The sequence below is a fragment of the Monodelphis domestica genome, chromosome 6, assembly GCF_027887165.1.
Source record: "Monodelphis domestica isolate mMonDom1 chromosome 6, mMonDom1.pri, whole genome shotgun sequence".
Classification (NCBI taxonomy): domain Eukaryota; kingdom Metazoa; phylum Chordata; class Mammalia; order Didelphimorphia; family Didelphidae; genus Monodelphis; species Monodelphis domestica.
The window spans coordinates 12,803,516-12,831,295 of NC_077232.1; positions in this window are offsets into that span (position 1 = coordinate 12,803,516).

The following is a 27,780-nucleotide window of genomic DNA, read 5'->3' on the forward strand; positions in this document are numbered from 1 at the left end:
GCTGATAATAAGCTCCAGGACAGAAAAGAGGAATAACACAGCTGAGATCCCCACTCCTGAGGCCTGAAAGGAGAAAAATTTAGTGAGCAATATATTGGAGGGGCCCAATATATACAATTTTTACTTCCAGAAAAACAAACATTACCCCTCTCTGGCCTCTCTCATTTCTCTCCAGGTTCTTCTTCTTTAAAGAAAGAAAACCATACAGGCTAGGAAATTGGAGTCAAGGGACTTCTGCAGGGTCACACAGCTAGGAAGAGTCTGAGGTCACATATGAACCCAGGTCTTCTCAACTCTAGAAGCTGTCTCTCAATCTCCTGAGCCACCTAGAGGCCCCGTTCTCCAGGTTTTAAAGGCAATATGGTGCCTCTGAAGAGCTGTATGGCATAGTGGATAGTGTTCAGCTTAGAGTCAGGAAGCATCTACAATGAATAGCACCAACTTCCCAGGGTTGTTCTGAGGATCAAATGAAGTAATAATGGCAAAGTTCTTGGTACAGTGCTGGGCACAGTGAGCACTATAGACATCTTAGCTACTACCTGCTGCTTCCTAGCAGGTAGGAAACTGAGTCTTAGAAAGGTTAAAAGTGATTTACTTTATTTATAGCTGTGCTCTTTGTGGTGGAAAAAAATTAGAAAATGAGGAGATGCCCCTCATTGGGGAATGGTTGCACAAATTGTGGTATATGTTGCTGATGTGACTATTGTGCTCAAAGGAAAAATGAACTGGAGGGATTCCATGTGAACTGGAACAACCTCTAGGAATTGATGCAGAGCGAAAGGAGCAGAACCAGGAGCACCTTATACACAAAGGTTGATACATTGTGGCACAAATGAATGTAATAGACTTCTACTAGCAGAAATGCAATGATCCAGGACAATTCTGAGGGATTTATGAGAAAGAACACTATCCATATCCAGAGGGAGAACTGTGGGAGCAGAAATTCAGAAGAAAAACAACTGCTTGATCACATGGGTCGATGGGGATATGATTGGGGATGTAGACTGTAAACAATCACCCAAATAATAATATGGAACTAGGTCTTGATCAATGAAACATGTGGAATTGCTCATTGGATATGGGAGGGAGGTGCAAGAAGGGGAGGGAAAGAGCATGAATGATATAACCATGGAAAAATATTCTAAATTAATTTAATAAAATTTTTCAAATCATAAAAAAGTGATCTACTTGGAGTCGTGTCCCTGGTTCATGGCTATATTGGAATGGAACCCAGGTAGTCTGGCCCAGGGAAAGGACTTGCTCAGGTTCACAGTGGTGAGTGAGCAACTGAGTCAGGAGCTGAGTTAGGATTCAAACCCAGGTTCTCTGACTCCAACTCCAGGGTTCTTGTCCTTGGATAAAACTGGGTCTCAATTTCCCTTTCTGTAAATGGGAGGGGTTAGATAAGGTGGTGGTACAGTTTAGGAATTCTTTTCCATTTTTATATCATAGATCCCTCAAGATCAATTTTTAAAATTTCCCCAATACACAAGGTGACAAAGGAAACCAATCATATTGGAACTAGTTTACTAGTTATTATAAATATTTTAATTATGAATTAAATATTTTTAAAAGCAAGTTCATAAACCCCACGTTAAGATTCCTTGGTCGAGTGAGGCTGGATTTGGAGGCAAAAGCTTATGTTGTTAAAACTGGCATCTACCCTTCACTGCCTCTGTGTCTTTGGGCAAGTCCCTAGAAAATGCTGGCACTAGGCAGTATAGTGGAGAATGCTGGATTTCAAGCAAGAAAGACCTGAGTTCAAATCCTATTTCAGATAGTAGCTGTGTGATCTTGGATGAGGCTTTTAACTTCCATTTCCTCATCTCTAAAATGAGTATAATAATGACACCTACTCTGCCAGATTGTTGTGAAGATGAAATGAGATAATATTTTTAAGCACTTCTCAAATCTTCTGGCACTAATTAAATGGTACATAACAGGACTATTAAAGGGGTTAGACTGGCTGGCTTCTAAATTTTCTCAAAATGTTACATCTATGGTCCTTAAATTATAAGATGATTTGAAGGGGGGGGGAACCCTGGGAACCTGAGCTTTGGGGGCTCTTGGCCTTTCTTCCCCAAACTTTTCTGCCTATGGGGGCAAAAGATTTCCTAGGCGCTGATACTTTCTCCAGAAAGCATAAATGGCACATGAGGAGGACCCTGCTAGTGGGCTGGAGCTCCTCTCTCTTGTGAATAGTCCTTTTCACTGTTCTGCAATAGAATCAACCACTGAAAACCTCATCTGCCCTGGAAAGGAACTGTTCCTTCTTTTCTCTCTGGGTAAATGAGAGGCAGCCCTGGGGCAGGCTGTTTGGTGTTGGGTGGGCAATCAGACAGCAGGCCTTGACTGTCCCTTTAGCTTGACTACTAACCAGCCATATCAACACCCACAACTTCTATTGAACCCACTGCTTTGCACTCCTCAGGGGATTTCTGCAACACAGATTTGTCAGCACCTGTATCTAAGAGACAATCATAAGCTTCTGTTCCTATTTTTAGGGTTACACGGGGTCTGTGGTATTCTCTGGAGAATGGACAAGTATCACAGGAGCTAACACACTAGCATCAGAAAAACTCAAATATTGTTCCTGTTCTTCATTCTCTAATTCTTCATTGATTTCTCCTTCACTAATTTCCCATGTTTTTAAAATCTCTGTAATTTTCATTAATTTTTATTTCATTGCCCATACTTCCTAGTCCATTTTCTCCATATACTATATTTTTAACTGCACAGGCCTTAGCACACCTTCATAATGCAGTTGCACCTTTTTGCATATGAAGTTTTTGGGAATTCCCACCATCCACTTGGGAATATTTTGGACGATCACCTGCTTTGATATATTCTTGCATGGCATTCAGGTCTGTAGCTTGTTGTGAATTATGGTAGCATCCAGTATCAAAATAATTTAGGTAGTTTGGTCTCCCATACTGGAATGCATTATTAAATCCATTATTAAATACATAATTTCTATATCCATTTTGCCCGAATCCATTAAAAGTATTACCTCTGTTTCCCCTGAAGCTTTGTCCAAAGAATTGTCCCCTAAATCTGCATTCTCTCATGAGATGACCAGGTCTGTTACAAAGAAAACATCTTGGGGGTTGTCTGTATTGTCTGGGGTTGTATTTATTTCTAGGTTGTCTATAAGTTCTTAGTACAGCTACTGTTTTTTTTTTCCCTGCACTTCATTGGATTTCAGTTTTTGTTTAAACTCTCTGATTTCTTTGGTTAACTTATTAATTATATTATTTTTCTCTTATGATTGCCTATATTTCTCATCTTGGAAAACATAGTTAGCAATTCTAATTTCATCAAGACCCATGTCAAAGCAATTTGGACAGTTACTCCAAAAATAATTTTGGGCCACAGGGCATGCATTTTTTTATAAACTTCCTGTGAATGTAATTTACATTCTCACCTGTTAAAGTATCCAACCCAAACCATTTTTCTGCACAGTGAATAATTTTATTGAGGAAAGTGAAGGTAGTCTCTCCCACTTCATGCTTTAGGCACTCAAATTTAGACCAGGTTTCTGGGGGTCTGGAATTTTGCTTCAAAGTTTCAATTATTGCCTCCCTGGTTGTAGTTAAGTCGCTGTACTCCACAAAAGAGTTATATTCCCAGGCAGGATACTCAGCTGGCCAATTAGCAATTTGGGGGTTATTATTAGTGTCCTGTATAATCTGCTGTTTCTCCCTTTTTGTCAATGATTCATCCATAAGGACGTCAAAGTCCAAATAAGAATTGTAAAGCTCAATTAAGTGCTTGAACTACTTTACAACACCCATGGGTTCTTCTTCATATGATGGAGTATTTTTTGCAAAACTGTCTATATCTGCTTGTGTAAACTTGTGGCACATGAGATTCACTATACCATACTTTGGGGACACTATAGGAACCTCCCTTAAAGGGAACATGTGAGCTTGTTTGCTTTTTAATGCTTCAGTTTCCATTTCTAATTTGGTTAGATTATCTGATTTAGTTGCATCCTCTAATTTAGCCACATCACGTTCTTTAGTTTCTGTCATTGTCCCTTTAGCCTTGAGTAATTCCTCATATTGAGTTTGCATTCTATCTAATTTACTATCTAGATTTTACTTTTAACCTTAGGTCTCTCTTTACAGTAGTTTTCTTGATGCTTTTAAATGTTTAAACACAGCTGCCAAAGGTTAGATCATCATATAAAAGGACATGATAAATGATAGTAGCACAGAGAAATAAGAGATTAATTATAGGAGTGTCAATGAGAATATTGGCATTAGAAAGTCACAGGCAAGTACATTTTGTATATATTCCTGTACAATAGTGAAAATAAGAGAAGTCATATCTAATAGAGAAAACCCCATGGTGATTTTATGTAGCTATTTCACCAGGTTTTCTGAGAGTACAGAGTCTTTGTAGCAAGTTGACTGGGAGATGGATTTTGTAGCCACCTAAAGTTAAATTCACTGTTACCACAGCTCACAGTGAAACTCAGTTTTAGCTGCTTCCACAGACCCTCTGCTGAGATAACTATTCCAACTGCCCAAATTGACAGTTGGACCCTTAAAATCAGACAGTTCAGTTCTTAGTCCTATTTAGCTTGCCAAACTGTAAAAATAAATTGGTGAGTTAAAAAAGTAAAATATTTAGATGGAAAACCTGTTCAATATAGGTTCAAAACTGTTCGGATACTTTTGATAGAAGTAATCAAATGTATTTTCAGTGATGAGGTGAAGCTCAAATGCCAACTTCCCTTCAGGGCCAGGTGCAAGGATGCTAAAGAGACTCTTATTATAAAAATAAAATATTTATTGAAATATATAGGGATAAACAAAGATTTCTAATTCTAAGGGATTGTAAATCCACCCAAATAAACTCTCTGGTTCTGTAAGGAACCTCTTCTCCTGTGATTCACAGGAGCTACACAACTGTTCTCTGATCTGACTAATCCAAATTTATACTATCTAAATAAAAACTACTGCTATTATCCTCATAAATCTTAACTTTGCCTTCAAATTATAAAATAGCAAATGCTAGCTGGTTGAGTCTCAATAAGAATCAAGTTAGGACTCTGTGCCTTAACAGATTGAGAGTCCCAACCAAAGACCAGGTTTTTCTTTGGTCTTCTCAGAGTTAAATCAATCTATATGAATTGCAATAGATAGACAATAGTGTTTCCCAATTTGGGAAGGGAATACACTGAACTCCTTCAGGTCCCTTAGATAGAGAGAGAGGTAAAGATGTTACTTCCTCCAGCCCTGAGAGAGTCTCTGAGAGTGTCTCTGCCAACTACAAGAGAGAGTAATTGACACAGAAAAAAGGTTATGACTATCAGCAATTGAAAGTAACACGCTCTCTCAGCTCTGCTTTAAACTCCAATTCTTTCTCAAGCAGCCACTCTACTTCTTATCTCTAAACTAATAAAACAATACCTATTTTCTAACATCATCCTTGAAGTGAGCAGTCAGACAGCAGGCCTTGGCTATCTCTGGGTTGGCTACTAGCCAGCCATATCAACTTGGATAAGCAATTTCTCTTGGGACACAATGTCACCCTCTACAGAGGGAAGGGGTTGGACAAGATTACTTCTCAGGTCAGATCTCTTCCAGCCTTGATTCTGGGCCCCATGCCATTCAGAGGGCTCCCCCAACACTGACATTCTCTGTTCTGAGAACTATCCCAACGCTGCCATTCTCTGGGTGAAGGTCCCAGTTCCAGTGTTCTATTCTCTTTCTTCGGAAAACCCTTCCATTCTAATTGTCTAAATCAAACCAGAAGAGATATAGGAGAGTCTTAAAAGGAGAATGTGGGAGGGAGAGGCAAGTAGCCTGCTAAATAGCAATATTTTGAAGAGGTTTAGTGACTTAGTTGGAAAGGAAACAGTTTAGAAATCACTTCTGTAATGTCCTAGTTCATGTGGAGGGAAATAGTGCCAGGGGACCAGCCATCCTGATGGACTTTATGACAATTAGTTCCTGTCAAAGCTATAGTGTTTTGAGAAAATCTTGGTACTGTGATATAGGAAAAAACAGACGCTGCCTGGTGGGGGCAGCTGATTGAGGAGCAGTGAAGAGGGAGCAAGAGGATTCTGGGGAAAAAACTGAGAGCTGAGAGAATTCTGGGCAACTGCTTCACTTCCAGCCTAGGAAGGATACTGTGAGGAGGGTTTCCTGAGGGTCAGAGAAATATCTGAAGCTAGGAGGACAAAGAACCTGATTCCTACCTTCCTATATACCCGTCTCCAGCTAGAAAATCCTTCACAACCCCCTTAATTTGTCTCCCACCACTCCAGATTGACAAGGAGGCAGTTGGCGTCTGTGGCAGAGCCAATCTGCCCTCTCCTTTGGGTTTCCCCCTTTTTACCTTTCCCTGGATAGATCACAGAAACTTTAGGTTAAGATAGGGTACTATAAAGATTATAGAAGCAGCTTGTGGGGGCGGGGGGGAGGCTTGAGGCACAAAGCCTCTGACCGAGGACTTTTGATTCCCAACCACTGCAGAATAAACCTATTTGGGATTCCTATCCCTCCATCCTGCTCCCAGATCCCTCCTACCCTCATTTCCTCATCTCTTAAAGTAAATTTCAGTTCCTATTAGTTTGAATTTGGTTGGGTTTTCTTGAGAAGTTAGAGGTTGGGGGTGTTAGGAACAAGATGAAAGGTGAAATCTTGTTTCATCTGTGACAAGCAAAGATCCAGCTTGTCACTGTGCTCTTAGGGAAGGGATTAAAAACAAAACCCTTACCCTTGAAAGGACCGTCTGGGATTCAACATCTTTCCCAGTGGTTGAGCCCACATTCAAAGCCTCAAGGATATAGTTTGTAGTGTATCCTTGGGCAGAGAGAGAGAGACAGATTCCTTCTGTCTCTCTCTCTGAGCAAGCCAAAGCTCTAAGGTCAGTTAAACTTGGGGAAGGAGAGACAGCCATTTTCCTCAGGTCTTCAATTTCCCTCACATCCCTTTCCTTCCCATCTCCCTTCATCCTCTCACTGGAGAAACACACCATACCAGTGGGTTAAACCTGTTCACCCCTCTCCATTAGTAAGAGAGGAGAGTTCTCTTCCCATTTTGCTCATCGTTTACAATACTCACCACCCCTGGATAGTAGGTGAGGCCAACGTCAATTCTATAATATCTTCCCGAATTGATACCGAGATCTGCGACTAGAAGGATGACACCCACAGCTGAGATGATGGCACTGACAATATTTGACCCCAAACTTCCTTTTGTCTGAAAAAAATGCAAAGGGGGTCATGGGAAAAGAGAATTAGGATGTATGAAAGAAGAGCATGTGGGTGAAATTTAGCAGGATTGTTGTTCAAGGACCAATGGTGTCACAGAGTAACGTCTTGACTTGCAAGTGAATTAGATTTAAGTGAGGCAGTTACACAAAGTCATCAGCTTCACTCTCTCTTGCAGAATCATCAAAGTCCAGTAGCAAGACAAAAGTCAGAATGACTGGGGGTGGTCTGGAGTCAGTGGATGAGTGTGACATCTTTGAAGTCTAACCAAACTCCAAACTCTCCATAGCACCAGCTTCAGCCACCTTCATGGCCCTTGGAACAAATTGCTTTCATCTACCCCTTACACCAGGGGAAGACTTCACATGCCTGGGGTAGCTGGTATCCCTGACTCATCAGCTAGTTTGAGCCCTATTGGTTACCCTCAATGTGCTTTAGCCTGCCTCCTATGATGGTTTTATGGGTTATGGTCACTGAACATGCCACATCTTTTTGGAACCACAGGTGAGGTGGACACCAAAGTTAGCTGAAAAGGGCCCAGGAAGCCTTCTTCCCAGAAGTGCTAGTCTTCTCTAAGTACCCTGTACACTCTAACAGGGGGAAAGCCAATGAGGTGCCTGCATCCAGGTCAATATAGTGATCCCTCAGAGCTGGGGAGGAGTGGGGGAGCACCAGGCTACCTAAGAGGGCTTGAATAAACCCAGGTTGGAAAGGGAACAGGTCTAAATTTCCTTTCAAATCATCAGTGGGATCTGGCCCCCCAAGTGATTGCTTCCTTTCTAACCTGGGTTGATACCGTTTTCTAAAATAGATAGGTAGATAGATAGATAAATGGGGATAGGCTAGGAAAGACTTGATTTATCATCTTGAACAAAAAGTATCTTGGGGATTGGTTGAATTTTAAAGATCCATGTGAGTCCAAAGAGTGACATGGGAGCCTTACATGCCAATACTAATCTTAAATTGAACTGAGAGGGATCATGCCCAGAATGAGGGAGGTGACAGTCCCAGTGTTCTTCTCCCTAAGATCTGTGCTGTTAGGTCCAGCCCTGGGTGCTGGGAAAGGCTTTGAGAATCTTTAGCAGGTCTGGAGAAGAGCAACCAGCATGATGTTGTGATTGAGGATGCTTTCAAATGACCATTGGTTGTAGGAACTCTAACCTCGGTTGGGACAGGTTATCTTATTCAAACATTTGAAAAGTTCACATATGCCAGAGAGATTAACCTTGTTCTATTTGGCCCTCAAGGGCAGAACTTTGAGTGACAGATGCAGTTGCATGGAGATTGACTTTGTCTCCATTTAAGGAAAACTTGTGTCTTAATTCAAATGGACTCCCATGAGAAGTAGAGGATTGAGGGCAACTTGCCAGGCCTTACACTCTTCTGCCTTGGAGCCAATACAGAAGGTTGAATCTGAGACAGAAGAGAAGGGTTTGGAAAAAAAGATAAAGGATTGCATCTCCCTCAAGATTTCCCAGTGGAAACTGGATGGTCCTCCTTGGGGATATCGAAGATAAGATTCCCTTGTCGAGGCTAGCTTGGATCAATTGACCTCCAAAGGTGCTTCCAACCCTGAGGCCAAGCCATTCTCCAGGGAGGAATATCATGGGATACAGCTCAAATGTTAGGGTGGGAATATGGGTATGTGCTGGTGTGGAGAGAATGTGCACATCATGTGGGAGGGGAGTTGGGCATCAGTGAGGGTAGGTATGGGAGCAGGTAAGGATGGGTGCACAGGTATGTATGCATACAGAAGTTAGCCAATGGGTGGAGAGGGTAGTCAGTGCCTATGTACATATGGTAGCATATGGGTGTGTGCAAGAACATGTGCAGGAAAGAGGATCTGTGATGTGTGTGTGAAGGAGAATTTTATTTTGTCTTCCACATAGTAGGTGCTTTAAAAAACAAACCCTTTCCTTTCATCTTAGACTCAATACTGTGTATTGGTTCCAAAGCAGAAGAGCAATAAGGGCTAAGCAATAAGAGTGAAGTGACTTTCCCAGGGTCACACAGCTAGGAAGTATCACAGGCCAAAAAGTTGAACCCAAGACCTCCTGTCTCTAAGCTTGGCTCTCAATCCACTGGCCACCTAATGGGTGTTATTGTTGTTTTTTTAAACGTTTGTTGAATTGCATGGAAGGTCCCTTTCAAAATGGAGAATCTCAAATTCTAGGAATAGGATGAGGAGTTTCTGAATGGGAAACCCATTGAGGACAGGAACAATTTTTTATTTGTTTTTTATACTCTCAGTGCCAAGCCCAATCCCTGGCATAAAGTCTCATTGTTTCTGAACACACACACGACCTTCCACAAGCACTCATATGTATATACCTCCTAACACATGCACACCTGTACCCATATAGACATTCTACACGGTGACTGGCTGAATGAATGAAAAGTATTTGTTCAACACCTTCAATGTTCCAGGAATCTGCCCAGCAAGTATATGCATGTGAATAGTAGCCCTTCCCTTTCCCCACAGCCCTCCTCCCAGGCTACCTCCCAGCCTCATCCAAATGAGCCCCAAGTGGATTCAGGATGATCTGACTTACTTTGCAAGAAGTGATTGGTGGCTTCTGGGCTAGCACAGAGAAGGTTCCAGAAATGATAAACTGGTTCAAAAGAAAGAAGCCAAGTTAGTCAGAGGCCAGAGTAGGTGACTCCCCCTTCTTAAATCCCTGTGGATCTGAAGGTACAGGGGCGCAGGGGGAGGGGCAATCTTGTTGTAACCCTTTTTCTTCAACCACCTAAGAAGACACCCACTTTGATGCTTTGTTCTTTTCAGCCAGAGGGAGAGGGTAGGTGACTGCATTGCCTAGCTACCCCTTCCTGGATACACTCCTTGCATGTCCTCCTCCACCATAGCATGGAGAGTCAGACTGGAGTCTACGTAGCTCCCCAACATCTACTTGAAGGGGCTTGGTGGGGGCAGTGTTTTAGCCTGTATTGTCTCTGCTTCAGAGTATTTGGAAACATTTGGAGGAATGGCTTCTTGTTCATTTTTTATCCATTATAGACATCAAGGTAACTTCTTCAGCTCTTCCCTGCCTCTCTTCTCTTCAGATCTGTTGTCCTCTGTGACTAAAGGGTAAGAGCACTGTCTCAGGAGTCAGAGGACCTCAGTTTGAATCTGGATTCTCTCCACTACTACCCATCTAACACTGCATATTATTTAACCTCACTCAGTCTCAGTTTCCTCATAAAGCTAAATGTACTCTAAGAATCTGTGCAGTTCTGCCTATGAACCTATGACTTAGCTCTTTCCCCTGATTCCATGTCTCCTTCCCATTTCCTCCTAGCCCCTTCCCTAAGGTGGCACCAGAATTTTAGGACTAGTGCTGGGGACTTTGCCTGAGAGGCTTGAGGAGTCATCCTGGGAGAGAGAGAGAGAGGAAAAAAGAGATTCAGTGCCTAGTGTGTAAGCTCTGCTGGAAGAGAATGAATGAGAGTTGGGGAGGGGAGATCTCTGCAATGTAAGCTTCTTGAGGGTGTGCATTGTGTTCTGTATTGGTAGTCCTAATATCTCCTGTAGTGCTAAGTGCTTAAAAATGGGTATGGAATGAAATTTTATTGGGTGGTGATGGGAAGAGGAAAGGTTAAAGTTGAAAATAGAGAGGGAGGAGAGAGAGATAGAGAAAAGTGGAGAGACAGAGAGAACTGAAAAAGGAAGGATAGACAATGAAATGAAAGACTAGAAATGCTTTCAAAAAACAGTTACATATAACTGATGCAAAGTGAAGTGAGAAGGACCAGGATAATTCTGTATACAGTATCAGAAATAGTCCATGAAGATCAACTGTGAAGGCCTAAACCATTTTGAGCAAAACAAGTCTCCAAGATACCCACCAGGGATTTAGGATGAAAATCCTGTCCACAGGCAAAGAAAAGTACCATTGGAGTCTGAGGCAGATCAAAGCAGGACATTTTCCACTTTATTTCCTTCATGAGTTTTATTTTAAATTATATGTGCAATATGTGTTTTTTTGTGACAGCATGGGCAAGATGGAAGTATGTATTGCATGAAAGTACTGGAATATCCTATCTCAGACTATTTACTCCCTGGGGGTGGAGGGGTAAGGGAGAGAATCTGAATTGTAAAGTGCCAGAAAACAATTGTAAAAAGTTCTTCCTGTAGGTGACTGAAAAATAAATTTTAAGACTAAATTTTTTTTTAGTTTACTATTTCTTTTTGCAGGGCATTGTGCAGGGTCCTTAGGATTCAAGGGTACTTATATCTCCTTTCCTTCTTGGTCACAAATCTGAAGACCCAACTGGAATCCTCTCTTTAACTCTTCCCTCAGTTAACTTTTTCTGTATCTTCTAGCTTTTTTGTTGGGACCTATTGGTACACAATTCTTCCATATGACAATGATGTTTATTTACTGATATTTGACAATAGCAATCTACTTACTGAGATTCCTCCCCAGTAGGGATACCCTCCCAGAAAAGAGATTGAAATGTGTTCCCCAATTATTGAAGACACTAGAACACTCCCAAAGCCAATATGCAACAATCCAATCAGGATCTGGATGGTCTGTAGGGGAGAACACAATTAAGAGAGATTTCAATTAATGGAATTAAGACTCTGGGGTCTTAGATACCAGTTCTCTTCCAACTATTTGCCACCATTTTCAAAGAACATAGTTTGGCAGATGAAGTAATCTCTGTACTCATGTTCTTCAACTTCCCCTCCACCTTTCCCTTAGATTTTTCTTTTAAACCCTTTTAAACCCTTATATAGTGTCTTAGAGTTGATATTGGGTATCAATTCTATGCCAGAAGAGCAGCAAGAACTAGGGAATGAGGTTAAGTGACTTTCCCAGGGTTACACAGCCAGGAAGTGTCTGAGGCCAGGACTCCCATCTCTCAGCCTGGCTCTCAATCTATCCAATCTATTGGTTTTTTTGGAGTAAGTTTGATTATGCCTACACACCACTTTATGACTCCTTTCTTTCTTATTTCTTCCTTTGTCTCTGAAAGGAGGATTTCTTGGCATTCATTAATAGAAACTACCTCAATTCCACAAAAATTAAGAAAGCAAACATTCAGTTTTAACATCTCTCCCAGATTCCAGTCCCATATTTCTAGTTTGTATCTGCTGTTCTCTCTGGCTTCTACTCCATGGAACAGGATGTCCTCCCAGAAGTTCCTCACTTCTAATCTCATCATGATGCTGCTAACTTAAGCCAGACACCACCTCCCTCAGCCTTCTCTCCCCTCCTACCCCAGGTCTGGAGTGTGGAGTATCCAACTCCTCCCAAAGCCTTCCTTTATAGGGTAAACTGGGCTTCAAGCTCATTCAGGTTTGCATCTCTTCTTCTGCCTGGTTTTTAACTCCATGGAATGAAATGTCCCTGTGCCAGGTAGCCTCTTGCTTTTCTGTCTCTTGGGTGTGTTCTTCTCCCATTAGATTGTAAGCTCCCCAAGGGCAAGGACTCTCTTCTTCTTATTTGTCCCCTCATCATTTAGCACAGTGTGCAGTACAAAATAAGGCTGTAATAAATGTTTATTGAACTGAATTGAATATTGTCCCTTTCACATTAGACATCTTTTCCTCGATTAAACAAGAAACATTTATTAAGAATCTGTTATTACTTCTTAAAATTGAAAGATAAAAATGAAACAATCTTTGTCCATAAAGAGTTTATCATCTATAGACAGACAATATGCATATATGAGTATCTAAAACTATAACCATAAATAAAACAATAAATATATTGTTATAATTGAATTATAACAATAAATAACAATTTCATTATATTTAATTGCATTATAAATAATAATTTAAAATAATAATTATTATAATAAATATAAATAAATATTATGGAGCAGCTAGGTAGCAAACAGGATAGACAGCCAGACCTGTATCCAGGAAGTCCTGGGGTCAAATTTAACATCAACCTGTGATCCTGGGCAAGGCACTTAACCTCATTTACCCAGCCCTTACTGTACTTCTGATGTAGAATCAATACTCTTTTTCAATTCTAAGAAGATAAACATTTTAAAAAATAAATGTGACATTCTCTTTTGAGTGCAGCACTAGAAGATCATGAAATATAATCCACTGAGGAGAGCAGGAAATGACATAGGAGTGGCATAGGAGGTGGACCTTGGGTGGTCTTTGCAATTATTGAGGATTCTAAAAGGTGGAGGTGAGGATAGAGTTCATTCTGGGCATGAGCACAGCCTATGTAAAGGCATGAAGATAAAGGATTAAGTTTCATGTTTGAGGAACAGGAAGAATTATAGTTTATATGTTCTGTAGAGTATCTGAAGGGGGTTATGGAGTCTGCAAAAGGTAGGTTGTAACCAGCCTGGGAAAGGCTTCAAATAAATGCCAAGCAAAGCAGTCTGGATTTGATCCTGGAGGTAATAGGAAACCACTGATGTTTATTGAACAAGTGATTGACATGACCAGACCTTTTCTTCAGCAATATCAAGGGTTCCATTTTTGTGGATGATAGATTGAAGAGGGTTGAAATTGCAGACATGGACACTCATTAGGAGGTTGTTGCAACAGTGTGGATGTGAGATAATAAGGGTTGCAAATCGGGTAGTAGTCTTGGGGAGAAAAAGAAGGGGGGAGAGAGTTGAGAAATATAGGGGTGGAATTGACAAGACTTAAAATCTCAGACACTTCCTGATTGTGTGGCCCTAAATGAGCCACTTAACACCATTTACGTAGTTCTTACCATTCTGTTTTAGAGTTGTCACTGAGATAGAAAGCAAGAGTTTAAAAATAATTAGATTCAATTTAATTTAATCTTTAAAAGATTTGAAAACTAATTGGGTATGGATGGTGAAGGAGAGTAAGCCTTCTACTGATAAAAATGAGACCTGTGGATTTCTACCTCTTTAGGTTAGCTCTAGTTTCTTCTATGTGTCCCCAGATTTTGTCCTTAATTGCTGAACCCTTGAGAAGAAAACTGTATCTGGGCCACAGAATGGATTTCCTGAACTGGACAAGGTAAAAAAAGGCAGGTGGCTTAGGATGAAGCAGTGGGGTTTATGGTAGAAAAAGACCTGGGTTTTGGTGTCAGGAGAGACCTGAGTTCAAATCCTTTCTTTGAAAACTGATGACTTGTGTGGTCCTGGGGAAACTTTAGCAGTAGTTTAGTCATATTTAAAATGAGCACAATAGGACTGACTTCAGAGACATATTTTTGTGTTTTGAATGAGATAATATACATAAAGTGCTTTGCAAATCTTACAGTGTTATATAAATGTTTAGCTGTTGGTAGTAGTACAGCCACTTTGATCTCAGAGTTGAGAAAACTGAAGCCCAGACAAGTTAAGTGACTTCCCCAAGGACAGAAAGACTTCAGAGTTGATGCATGACACACATTTTCTGGCTTTAGAATGAGTGTTGTGTCCATTTACCAATCTACCTCCCATTTAACTAATTACTGCCAAATGCCTCGTGATAAATCTGGGGCTCATGAAGTGTTCCAGGGCTACACTTTCTAGTAGTTTGTCAGTCTGGCCCAGAATCTAGACTGGACCTAACTCTACAGAAGTAATCTAGCCACAGAGTTTCTGTTTTGGAAGGAGCCTGCCAAGGAGACATTGGAAATAGAGAGAAAAGATCTCAGTCAGCTGGTCTCTGGCTGGCCCTGATGACTTCTATCCTGTAGCTGCTGTCCCGTGGACAGTTCCATGGTGCTGAACGAGGAAACTGTCTAGGCAGATTTTAGCCTGATGGAAGCAAAGACTTCCTTATTGTTAGAGGAAAAGTGAAAGAGACTGTGTAACAAGGGCCCAAAGAGTATCTCTTGCCTTGGGGTTTATTAGGCTTGCCAGGAAGCGAGCCCTATTTTCATGGGCACCAACTCTCCAAAGTGAGTTTATAGGGTGTTTATTTTATGTGCTTAAAACACAAAGGAGAGAGCAGGCTTCAAGTAAAAAGGGATTGAGAAGGGATACTGTAAGAACTGATTAATTACATCAGATACATGGCCTAAGTGATCAAGCTGGTTTCTGGAATTAAGGCACCTTTGCAGTTTTCCAGAACAGATGGTATCACAACAAGGTGTTATTGTGGAGGGTCCATGGGGAGAGGAGTGTGGTAAGGAGGGCCTCTGATTGGTGAGCTTTATTTATTTAAAATAAAATGGAGGGAGTTGTGTTAAGCTTGTAATCCACTGCTGCCTCAGGATACAGGAAATTACTTTCTCTCACTGGGGTATTTTAAGTGTCTGAAAGACATATTATTGGGAGTGCTATAGAGAGATTTCTCCTCCAGATCTGGGTCCCACCAAGTGACCCAGATTCCACTAGATGATTAGCCTCTTTCAATTTTGAGATGCTGGTATCTTGCTCTTTGTTTGCTCAGTGCTTGATGGAACAGTCACATCAGCAGGCATGTCCCCATCAAGCCAACTTAGGCACCCTGCACTGAATTATCTTCTACTATAGCAATTTTGTGCTACTTACTCTTAAGTTCCTAGTTGAGCTGCGCATCAGTAGGTCAGATACCACTGACCTCTGTGCCTCTGTTTTGCATCCTCTAGATGTCGAGATTATCTAGAGTCTAGATTAACAACAGTGTGTATTCATTGGTACTAAAAAAGAAAACCAGCTTACCCCAAAGACTTCGCCTTTATTCCAGAATTTTGGTTCACTATGCCCATTCCCATTTGGTATGACCATTTGGGATTGGTAACCAGGGTACAGATGAACTTGAGATTGGTTATTAGGATATGGAGGCACAGAAGAGCCAGTACTGGGAGGCGTCAGGAACACGGTTTTCCTTTCCGGGTTTGATGTCATTGTTTTTAAGCTTCTAGAAAAACACAAGAAAGATCATTTTGCTCAGTGAGAAGCCCCCAATTTCCAATAATTTTACCAGGTTTCCTTCAGGTAAGATTTAGGGGGAATTTAGGTGAGTGGCTAAATGGATAGAGAGCCAGGCCTGGAGACAGGAACTCTTGGGCTTAAATATGACCCCAGACATTTCCTAGCTGGGTGACCCTAGGCAAGTCCCTTACCACCTTTGTTCTTACTGCTCTTTTTCCTTGGAACCAATACTCAGTATTAATGCTAAGATGGATGATAAGGATTTTTAAAAAATATAAATGAAGGGGGCAGCTAGATGGCTTAGTGGATAGAGTGTGAAGCCTAGAGATGGGAGTTCCTGACTTCAACTATGGGTTACAGACACTTCCTAGGTGTGTGACCCTGACAAGTCACTTATCCCTCATTGCCTAGTTTTTACAGTTGTTTTTTTTTTGCCTTGGAACCAATATTCAATATTGATGCTTAGATGGAAGGTCAGGATTTAAAAAAAGAACACAAGCTCTCTGAGGGCAAGGGATGATTCTCCTTTTGTTTAGCAACAATGCTTAGCCTAATGCTGGTACTTAGTATGTGTTTTCCCCCCATTGATTTCACTTGTTTTCCCTTTGCTTCCTGCCCATCCTCTGCATCTCTTCTTCCTTCCCATCTTCCCTTCTTTTTTCCTCCCCTTCTCCTTTTTGCCCATCTCCATTTCCCTGTTCTCTTCACCTCCCTCCTCTTTTTCTTATTAATTTTCTGCAACAGGTTCACTCTCCACCAATGTAGAATGTAAGCAGTCCCTACCTCCATCCCTTAGTAAACTGTATTCATGGAGCTTATAGTTAACACCTCTAAGCCTTTTCCCTGATCTCCATATGCCTTGCTTCTTCCCCATCCTGTCTGCTCTGCTCTGCCCTGTTCATTTCATCTACTCAATGAATCTTGAGAATAAGATCTCTCCTTGGGGAGTGTGGGCTGCTACACACACCTGGAGGCCAACCTCCCTTAGGCTTTAGGAGGTTTGACTGTGGGATCAGCAACATGTTATTTGTTGGAACTCTAATAATGACAGCAACAGTCCTTTTAAACATGCAAAAGGCTTTACCAATAATTATCTTATTTGATCTTGACAACAATTCTGGGAGTCAGGTACTCTTACTATCATTTATATTTTACAAATGAAGAAACTGAGACTGAAAGTGATGGTTAAGTGACATTCCCAGGGTCACACAATCACTAAGGGAATGAGACTGGATTTAGTTTTCCTTATTCAATGTCCAGAAAACTATCCGTTGCTCTACTCAGCTTTCTACAACTTGTCTTAGATGTCCTTCTAGCTTGGTGGAACCTGGCAGAACTTGTTCCCTTCTGGTAGAATCCCTGAGAGCCCAAGGCCACTATGTAATGACAACAAAATTAGAGGACAATTTCAGTGGAGAATTCATTCTTATCTTTTTTTTTTCTCCCCAAATACATGTAGAAAAGACTTTTGATAATTGTTTTCTGACATTCTGTGATTGGGTTCCCTCTCTCCCTCCCTCCCACCCCTAGAAAATAGGTTGATAAAGGTTATGCCAGTGCTTTCAGGTAATATTTCCATATTCCCCATTCCATAACAGAAGACTCATATTACGCATCTAATAAAAACTCATGAAGGAAATAAAGGATTAGAAATTAAAAAGGGTCCAGCCAAAGTTGTAAGCATTTATTAATAAGATGAGAGAGAGAGAAAGAGGGAAATGGAGAGAGAGAGAGAGAGAGAGAGAGAGAGAGAGAGAGAGAGAGAGAGAGAGAGAGAGAGATCCCTTAAGAAAAGATTAACCTGAATAGAATCAATTCTCCATTTGACTGGCTAAGATCCTATACCTACCTCTTCCTCATTGTCATCTCCCTTAATTGCTGGCTTTCACATTGACCCCAGGGGCCACCAGAGCTTAAATTCTGTCCTGGTGATCAAGGTCCCCTAAATAACTTCCTTCACACAGAAGTGAGAGATGACAATGCCTCTATCTGTAATAAAGTCCCTCTTTGGTCCTTTTTTTCTCATGAGTCTCTTACAATTATCTTGGGACCTTGTTTTGCTGATAATAGATGAGTCCTTCACACTTGAGCATTGTACACATTGTACAGTATTTCTATTACCGTCAGAGAACCCTTTCTTAATGCAAAGGAACAAATTTAGGAATCTGCTATAATCTGTCTCAAGAATATGACACATTTGCTTTTGGGATTACTGGGTGCCAGTGAATGGGGAGAAAATAAATGAATTCCATCAGCTAATGGAATAGATGAAAAGACCTGAAACTGAAAACATGCAGTTAGACACACTGAAAATTTTGGAGGTCGAGTCAATCTCCCTGAGATCATATTTCAACTTTGTTTCTATAAGCAAGCCACTTTCCTCCTCTGGACCTCTGTTTCTCCCTTTCTAAAATGAGAGGATGAGACTAGATCATCTCATCTGAAACATTTGTAATTTTTTCCAGATTACATGTTGATGCAATTTTTAATAATCATTTTCTGAGATTTTGCAATTCATGTTCTAGATCCATGTTGATGAACCTATAGCACATATGCTGAAGGGGGCTACTCCTCTCCCTTTCTCTACCCAGCCTGAGGACATTTTTCATATCACCCACCCAATGAGAGCACTACCTCCCTCCCCTGTCTGGGGTAAGGGGATGTCTCACATGTGGTGTGGGGGTACAGTTTGGTCACTCAGTCTCTAAAAGGTTTGCCATCTCTGTTCTAGATCTTGTCTACTTCACAGGCCCTGATCAATTCTTAGACTACCAGTAACTTTTCCAATCAAACAAAAGTGAGCAGTTTATGATGAGTTGCCTTTCAGACCCTGTTTGGCTCTAGGCTTCTCCAATTCTTTTTTTTTTTATTTTATTTGATCATTTCCAAGCATTATTCATTAAAGACATAGATCATTTTCTTTTCCTCCCCCCACCCCCCATAGCCGACGCGTAAATCCACTGGGCATTACATGTTTTCTTGATTTGAACCCATTGCTATGTTGATAATATTTGCATTAGAGTGTTCGTTTAGAGTCTCTCCTCTGTCATGTCCCCTCAACCGCTGTATTCAGGCAGTTGCTTTTCCTCGGTGTTCCTACTCCCACAGTTTGTCCTCTGCTTATGAATGGTGTTTTTTTCTCCTAGATCCCTGCAAATTGTTCAGGGACATTACACCGCCACTAATGAAGAAGGCTTCTCCAATTCTTAGAGTCGAAAGGAGGTTCAATATTGGGGTCAAAAAAGGACCTGGTTTAAATCCCATCTCTGCCACTAGCCTTCCTTGGTGACCTTAGGCAAGTGTTTTATTCTCTGGTTTTTAAAAGTCCACTTTCATTAACTGTACAACCAGTGGTTGTTGTTCAATTGTGTCTGACTCTTTGTGACCACATTTGGGGTTTTCTTGGCAAAGATACTGGAGTGGTTGGCTCTTTCCTCTTCTAGCTCATTTTATAGGTGAGGAAACCAAGGCAAACAGGGTGAAGTGACTTCCCTGGGATCACCCAGTTAGTAAATGATTGAGACTAGATTTGAACTCAAGAAGATGAGTCTTCCTGATACTAGATATGGCACTCTATCTACTGTACCACTTAGCTGCCCAAAGACAATTGGACTGGGGAAGATGTAAATACTCCAAGGGCCCTTCTAACTTTTTACTAAATAGCAGATAGAATGCAAATTACTTCTTTGAGGTAAATCACCTAAGGGTAGATGAGGAACTAGTTGGCTCAGTTAAGGAAAAAGTAGAAGACTTGTTCTTTGCTCTTAGAATGAATTCAATCTAATGAAGGACCAGGCTCAGCAGAATATTCCCTAGGGAGAGGCTGTCCATCTGTCTCTCACCCTTTGTTCCAATATATAGAATTTTCTCTATTTTAAGAAGAAATCTCAGAATAAAGAATATTAGCTAGGAAAGACCTTCTGAACCATCCAATCTCACTATTTCATTTCCCAGATGAGGAAAGTGAGCGATGGAATTTGCTTAACATATGCCACAAATGGATGCCCCAAAAGCAGACAAATGAATAAGTTAGAACTCCAAACCAAGAATAAAGGAAACAAAGATTTCTTAAAAACCCTTCTATGTGCCTGGTCTTGTGCTACATACTTTTTAAAAACCTTTACCTTCTGTCTTAGAATTGCTACTAAATATTGATTTCAAGGCAGAAGAATTGTAAGGGCTAGGCAATGGGGGTTTAGTGACTTGCCCAGGATCACATAACTAGGAAGTATCTGAGGGCAAATTTTAACCCAGTATTTCCATTTCCAGGCCTGTCTGTCTCTCCACTGAGCCACCAACTGCCCCTGCTAAGAACTTTTTACAAATATGATCACATTTAATTTTCAACAGAAGCACAGGAAATAGGTGCTTTTATTATCCACATTTTATAGTTGAAGAAACTGAGGTAAACAGAGTTCAAGTGACTTTCCTAGAATCACAGAGCAAGGAAATCTGTGAGGCTAGATTTGAACTCAGGGCTTCCTGACTCCAGGCTCAGGGCTCTTTCCACAGTACAATAGAGTTAACTGGATCCTAGGGTTAACTGGGAGGATGTGAGAGGCTCAGACTCCTCATTTTATAGAGGAGGAAACTAAGGCTTAGAGAGGTTCAATGACTTTCTCAAGGTCAAACAAAAATCAGGCAAGTGGCTGGCCTGGGACTTGAATGGAAGTCCTTTGATTCTCAACACAATGCTCTTTCCATCCCCTCCTGATGGCATCTCTTTGGGACTGACTTTTTTTCAGGTCCTCTGTTACATCCCATTTCCCATTCAATTCTGTCCTTGGCTCCCACCACATGTGAAGATGCCATATTTGAGGATGGGCTGGAGAGTAACCTGAGGAAGGCAAGCAGGATGAGGAAAGATCTTGAGTCCTTGTTATAGAAGGACCTGGGGAAGGAGATGACAATGATTATCCTGGAAAAGAGAAGACTGGGTAAGGGGTGGGGGTGAAGCTCATCCTCAAGTATCTGTCTTGGGAGAAGGGGCATAACATTTGTTCTTTGTGACCAAAGAGGGCAGTTGTAGGAACAATCAGTGAGAAGAGCAAATTTAGGTTCTATCTCAGAAAAACCTTCCTAAAAATGATAGCACAGTATAGTGAAGTCCCTATATCTGAGTTTAAATCTTAGCTTTGCCACTCTCTGACCATGGATGGGTCACCTAAACCTTCTGCTATTGTGCCTTCAGCTGTGAAATGAGGGAGTTTGGATCCCTTCCACCTTTTGAATCTAGCACCCTGTGACAGTTATGACAAGTTGGATCCAACTGACTCTGACACTTTAGGGGTTTCAGCAAAATCTTAATGACCAATCATTTTTGTTAGTCTATTATTAACTATTAAAATTAGTTTAGTTAACTAATTGATTAGACCGATCAATTAGTTAATCAATATTAAGTACCTACTATGTACCAGACACTGGAGACACAATACAAAGAATGAAGCCAGGGGCAGCTAGGTGGCTCAGTGGATTGGCAGCCATACTTAGTGTTAGGTGGTAATGTTACCCTTATAAAATGTTAATAGAGTCTCAAGTTGGTTTAGCTGCTCCTCCCTGGCCCAAGGGCAAGATGGCTACCCTTAGGCCTGGAGTTCACTGACAAACACAATCTGATTTCTTAGTAAAACAGCAATAGATGAATTAAAGTTGGTATTTAGGAGTTGGGAAGGACAGTTGTCTAGGAAGGTCCCTAATCTTTTACCAATCTCTCTGTCTCAGTTCCCTCTGATTCTCATGGATCTCTTCGGTCTCCAGCCAAGCTTACACTGTCTTCCTTGCTATCTCTGTCCAATGTTTCTATCTAACTACCTAAGGTATGCTCATCAACAAAAGTCTTTGCTGTAGTTGGGTAAGAAACCAAACGTCCAGACAGATCCAGTCATTCAAAGTGCAGGATGTAGATAGCAAAGGAAATCAGCACACTGAAGGTATCAAGAATGTATTATGTAGTCTCCAAGGAGTTCAAAGATGTCTATGGGATAGACGAAATCTTTGGATGAAGCTCACAGGACAACAAGATTCACATGGGAGGTTTGAGATCCAAGTAGAGAGAAAGCTCAGTCCATTGGCTCCAACTGATAGGCTCACTCCTCTCCCACCCCCAGTTCCCCTTCCTAGCAATCCCTTAACTGTCCCAACACAGAATTTAAAATTCTTCTCTTGCATACTGTCCCTTGCATTTCAGCCAAATTGGCTTTTTCTCTCTCTGCCAGACCACCTTTCTGTATTCTGATATCCCTGTCTTTTAGTCCTTCCTTTTTACATAATGGAAACCCCTGGTTTATATTCTGTGAACTTTGATACTTACCTTAATTTATAATTATTTCCTTATCCTACAATCTTAACCCCCTAAAACAATAAATAACCACTAAACTTTCTATACTACATCCTATGTATATCTATACATATTCTCAGGATGCTCCCCCAAGGTAAGAAGGGTAAGGGTAGGGTTTACAAATTATTACAAAGTTTCAACCCAACCCAACATTCACAAAGTTCAAACAATACAAAACATCTGAATATATCCTATCACTTCTACAAAATGCAAACCAATATACAACTCTAACACTAGGATAACTATTTCTATATCAATTTTCTATCAAACTCCTATCATACTAAGCTAATACAATCAACAATTTGTGAATTTCAGACTACTCCATCCTATTCAGACCATTCTTTAGAGGATGGGATTTGGCTATTTCCTGATCAATAACAATAGAGATACTTGGAATAACAGAATCAGGTCTTGGAAACTACAATCTCCACCCTACTCAGGGTAACAAGATTAGGAAGGGCTGCAGCAAAGCTCAAGATTTAATTATTTAAGAATATGGCCTTTAACAGACATGTGCAAAAAGAAGGACAGACCTCTGGGGGGTCCTAGGTCAAGCTAGAGCCACCATTGGCACATATGAGACGCAGGAAGTGAGGTAGAGAACAGCCTCTGGAGTTCTCGGGACTTCCTGTGAAGAGGGCTAGGGGAGTGAGAGGCTGGTGCTTGGAGTTGGAGGAGCCCCACAGACTGCTTTCCTTCAGATTGGTCATGTGAGTGATAAGGAGGACTGATCCCTTTAGACTATCCCTGATAGCCTTGGCTATCCAGGGCCTTAAAGCCTGCTTTGGCTCAGCCTGAGCCAGAGTTGGTATTTAAACTTCTTTCCTTCTCTCCCTTATCCTTCTCTGTCTCTCTGTCTCTCTGTCTCTCTCTGTTTGTCTGTCTCTCTCTCTCCCTCCCCCCTCCCCCTTCTCTCTCTCTCCTTCTCTCTCTCTGTCTCCCTCTGATACTTTCTTCCTCCTATTTGTACTTAAAACACCATAAAAAAATTTGGCAGCTGACTTGAGTGTTTCATTAGGAATTACATAAGTGAATTCCTTGACAACCTTAAATTAATATATATCAGTTTTTTTAAAGTGATTTCAATATCACAAATTCTATTTTCCAATTTAAAATTAAACTTGCATAAAAATAAAAAAAACATTTAAGAAAATGATATATTTTACAATAAACACGATGTTAGCCTCAGCTATCACATCCAACACTCTATGAGGAAAAAAAATTTCTGCAAACTACAGTTAAAAAAAAAACTTTTCTCTGAACAATTCAAACACCATTAGTCTCTTCCCTATGTTAACTCTTAACCCTATACCTAAACTGCTACATCAACTTGATAACTAAACTTCTTATCCTATTCTATACAGTCTTTATATAGATGATACATACTTATAATAAATATGTACATAATTATAAGAATTCTGTTACAAATATGTGTATGTGCAGATCTATGTAGATATATGTGCATATTATGTTACATTCATTATTTTTAATCCTATCTATGCTCTGATATTAATCAAATAGAAAATCTACAGATACTTCTATTCACTTAATACCTTATAGATCTAATACTACCTATATACTTATTTATCAATTTCTTTTTCACCAAAAAAGTCTCGCAGTTATCTACATGGGATCTATAAATACATATACACCATGTACCCTATTTATGTGTTCTGTTGGAAATAGAAAAATGTAAACAGAGGGGAACTATTACTTCTTGAAATAGAGAAGGTAAACTGTGGGGAAACTGTTTCTTTTACAATGACTGCTGTTCTTTGGTTTGTGACTAGAGAGAGCTGCTAAGGGGACCTGAGACTGTTTATTTATAATGGAGGTAGGAATGAGAAATGCTGAGGGATGCCACACAGGGATGCTGGTACATAAGGGAATAGCTACACAGGGAACTGCTCTGGGGTCTGCCTACTGATCCCTACTGATGGCTGATGGATCAGTATATCTTTTTAACCTCCTCCCCCCTTCACTTCCTCCCTTCTCCAACCCTCTCCTCCCAGTTCTTGAAGCCTTTGGCTTCCCTCCTCCCCCTCCCCCCAATGAACTATAAAGATACTCTTTTCTTTTCCTTTTCAAGTCAGGGGGTTTGTTGGGATAACAGGATAGGAAACTGAGGTGAGAGGGATGAGGATGTCCCTAATCTAAAATGAGGGTTTGAGAAAGTAGTCCAATCACAAGCTGTGACTCTAAGACATTTAGGGAGATGGAAGACAACAGCTGTTCAAAATCTTCTTTCTTCACAAGATCAGCAAGGTCTCTCAGCTTAACCCCAGAAAGAAACAAAGTTCAAAAATCTCTTCTTCAGCCTGGCTTGTCTCCTTTCTCAGCTACAACCCCAGAGAAAAACAAAGTTCAAAGTCTCTCAGTTTCTCCTGGTCAGCTCAACTCTCAAATAGACCACCAACTCAAAAGCCAAGTTTCTCCTTCTTGTCAACTTCAACTGTCCAAAGCCAGAGAACCCCAAAACCAAGTCAGCTCCACCAGCATCTTTCAGCCAGGTTCAACCTTCAGAGAGAGTGACTCCAAGTCCAGTCCCCTCCCCCTTGTCAGCTCAACTGCCAACTCCTGGGAACATTCCATTTGGAACCCTGGTTCTTGATTGACAGATACTCTATCACATAAATAACTATTAAGGTTAAATTAATCACAAAAAGGTCAAGTAACTAACAAAAGGTGAACTTAACAAAGAAGTGTGAAGTAGCTCAAAAGATATAAACTAATCAAAGAAGATGAGAACTAAAAGTATGGGCGGTCCTGGAGAAAGCCTTTGATGTGATTGGTAGATATGAAAATTTAGAGGAGGGGTCACAAGGGGTGAAAGGTCTATATAGTTGGGATTTTTTCTTCTCTCAAAAACTCTATCCCCGGAAAATTGGATCTGGATGATCACTTCCTGTGAGCAGTCTGGGCGCCAGTTCAATCCTGGAACTCAACCTGGAGGAGCTCACTCAGAGGGCTTCCTTGAGCTGGTCTCATGGTGAGTGATAAGACTGACTTCCTTTACCCTTGGGCTCAGGGAGTCCCCTTTGGCCAAGGCCTTTAAGCTCAGCCTGAGCCAGAGCAATTTAAATTAACTCTTTTCCCTCTCCCCCTCTCTTCTCCTTAAATTCCTTCCCTCTATATTAATTAAATTACCAAAAATTCCCAGAATGATTTGAGAATTTTATTTGGTGACCATTTAAATCTAGATTTAAAGTCACAACTCTAAATTCATCTTTATAAGCTGGAGTCAGGAAGACCCGAGTTCAAATTTGACCTCAGATACTTCCTAATCATGGGACTCTGGGTAAGCCACTTCACCTTGTTTGCCTTGGTTTCCTCTTCTGTAAAATGAGCTGGTGAAGAAAATGGTAAAACACACCACTATCTTTGCCAAGAAAATTCCAAAAAGGGACATGAATAATTAATTTTTCAAAGCCAAACCAACCTTGACTAGAGAAGTTTAAATACAACTTCTGATATATTTATTATTTGTGTGACTTTGGGTAAGTATCTGAACATCCTTGGGTTTCAGTTTCCTTTTCTGAGAAACTAGAGAGTTGAACTAGATGACCTTTAAGGTGTTATGATGCAATACAAATTTCTATATTCCTCAGGTCATAAAAGAAGAGATAACATCATACATGCAAGAAAAAATGTGTGAAGGAAATAATTTGAGAATTGGTATGGTTCCATCTACGTTCATTCTCTATCAGCATCTCCTGTGACCATAGATAGCATTTTTCATTGTGAGGCCATTGGGGTTGTCGCGGATCCTTGTATTGTGATGATATTTTGGTTCTTAACAGATGAAAATTATATAATATTTCTGCAACTCTATTCACTGTTCTCATGGGTCTGATCACTTTACTTTGCATCAGTTCATACAAGTTTTTTCTGAAATCATCTCATTCATTGTTACTTATGGCACAATGGTATTCCATCACAATCTCATACTCCGACTTGTGCAGTCATTCCCCAATTGATGGGCATCCATAGGTCTGACAGGTCTATTATTCTGTATTCTAATTTGTATATGGTATCGCCCTTTTTTTTTTCTGGGTCATGTATTCCTGAGTAGGGATCTAAAGGGATCTTGACAAGCTCAAGTTGTCTAATAAGAAGAACTAAAACAGGGATAAATGTAAATTCTTGCACTTGTGTACCAAAAAGTCAACTTCACTGATGTAAGAAAAGAGAGGTATTATGAGATAGCAGTTATTCTGAAAAGTATCTGGAGGGTTTTGTAGAAGATAAGTACTGGATGAGTCCATGGAAATGGATGATGCATCCAGAAAAGCTTGGGCTTCATTAAGAGCAATATAGCATCTAGGACTAATAGTCTCACTGTCTTCTGCCCTGTTGAACACCATTCAGAAGACTGGATTCAGTTCTTGGTGCTACATTTTAAGAAGCACATTAATAAATTGGAGGAGTATCTAGAGGAGGGTTACTAGGGGGTGGGATAAAATTGACAATCCACCCAAATTACAATTACAAACCTGGAGTCAGAGAGTGGATAGTATAAGATGCAATCTTTATTCTTTCTCATGAGGAAGAGGACTTGCCCTAGTGGCAATGCCAATGCATGGGTGCAGATACAAACATTATATTGATTCCTGACACAAGACCCCATCACCCCTCTGTTAGATACCCGATTATCTGGGGGCCGAAATTACATGTAGGCATGAATTCTACCCAATCAGAAAACAGTAAGGTATGAAGTGTGAGCCCATCAGGAGTTTCTGCCAGGGAGAAGAAAGGTTATGGGAAGATTGTCATGTCCTCAGGAGTGACTCCTTTGGCTCTAAAGGTCTGAGGAGTGTGAACTTTAGATTTACTCCACTGTGCTTAGTCTAACAAAACAGGAATATACACACCCCTACTTAAGGATTAAGTGTTGAGGAGGATGGCCTATGACAGACATGTGCTAGCAAATGACAAATCAGAAACAACTGACAGACCCCTGGGCTGTCCTAAGTCAAGCTTAAGCTACCATTGGTACATGTGAGACACAGTAAAGTGGTGTAAAAATGGTCTATATATTTCGTCACTTCCTCTCTACGGCCTCTCTTTGTGTGGAGAGGTGACTGGAAGCAGCTATTTGTCTGGGTTTGGCAGTGAGTTTCCTTGATACAATACTGGGAGAAGCTTAGTGGCCTAGTTCAGGTGAGGCATCTTCACTGAGCTCTCTTGGAGTTTAGGCTGATTCTTTTCTCCTTTACCTTCCAAGCACTATCCTCTTTGGAAAGCCTCTAATCTCCTGAAGGGACCTTGTGGTGGAGGTCTTTGAATTCCCCCTTGCACAGGCCAGGCAGGAAAATTCCTATACCTTTCCCTTTCTCTTCTACTTCATTCCTTCCTCTATGTTAATTAAACCACCATAAAATTTCCAAACTGACTTGGGTATTTTGATTGGGATATTCCC